This window comes from Cynoglossus semilaevis, chromosome 3, assembly GCF_000523025.1.
Source record: "Cynoglossus semilaevis isolate Cse_v1.0 chromosome 3, Cse_v1.0, whole genome shotgun sequence".
NCBI lineage: Eukaryota > Metazoa > Chordata > Actinopteri > Pleuronectiformes > Cynoglossidae > Cynoglossus > Cynoglossus semilaevis.
Genome location: NC_024309.1, coordinates 13,561,742 through 13,562,537, shown reverse-complemented (window position 1 = coordinate 13,562,537; position 796 = coordinate 13,561,742). Strand labels below are relative to the sequence as shown.

General features: G+C 46.4%; 1 long non-coding RNA gene across 3 annotated transcripts in view; it reads left to right on the top strand.

Moving 5' to 3' along the window:
- Nucleotides 1–796, top strand: part of LOC107988367 (uncharacterized) — a 58,087-nt gene that overhangs the window by 9,119 nt on the left and 48,172 nt on the right. The gene's annotated exons all lie outside the window — the stretch shown is intronic.

Below are 796 nucleotides of genomic sequence, written 5' to 3'. Positions count from 1 at the left end.
ACACTAAAACTTGATAAACCCCACAGTAGAACCTGTTTTTTTTTTTTTTTTTTTTTTTTACCTTTGCCGACTCATATTTAACATGAACTAAATCATCCGTGTTGCCATAACATATTGCCCCAAAAAGTTGCTAAGGCAGCGTCTAGACTGGCAGGACCAAGTTAGGAGTAGGTTTACCCAGGTGTCGTGTTTCCACCACTTTCCTACTCAGCACTAATTACCATCGACTTGCTAAACTACCTTTTTACTCCGGTGAGAAATCAGGCAGCGGCTGCAGTTTAACGATCACTGAAAGCGCCCTGAATAAAACATGAAGCTCCGTGTCAGTGCCAGCTCTCCATCGCCATCGTCGCTCGTCGGAGGTGGCTCTGCTGGCGGCCTGGCTGTTGAATTCATCAGGCTGATTACAAATGTCAATTTGGTTTTTACACCTGGGGTGAAACCGACCAGCCCTACGCTTGTGTCGCGATGGCATTCGCAGCGTCAGGCTCCACTTCCGCGGTGAGGTGAGATCATCGGGTTGCAGTGTCATGTCATTCCATCTTAAGGTGGAAACGGCTTCCTCACATTTCTTCTTCCCCCGTTGTTGTTATTTAAAGCCGCTGTGAGGCGAGTGTGAGAGACGGGGAAGGCATGTCTGTGGTTGTAGTACAGTGAGCGGAGGTGTCAAAGGTCACGCTCCCTGACACCTGGCGGTCTCCCTTTAATTACCACAGTGATCAGACGACGTCGGGCTGTCACCAAAGATTAAAAAAAAAAAAAAAAAAAAAAAAAACTGTTTTTATTGAGAGAAAAA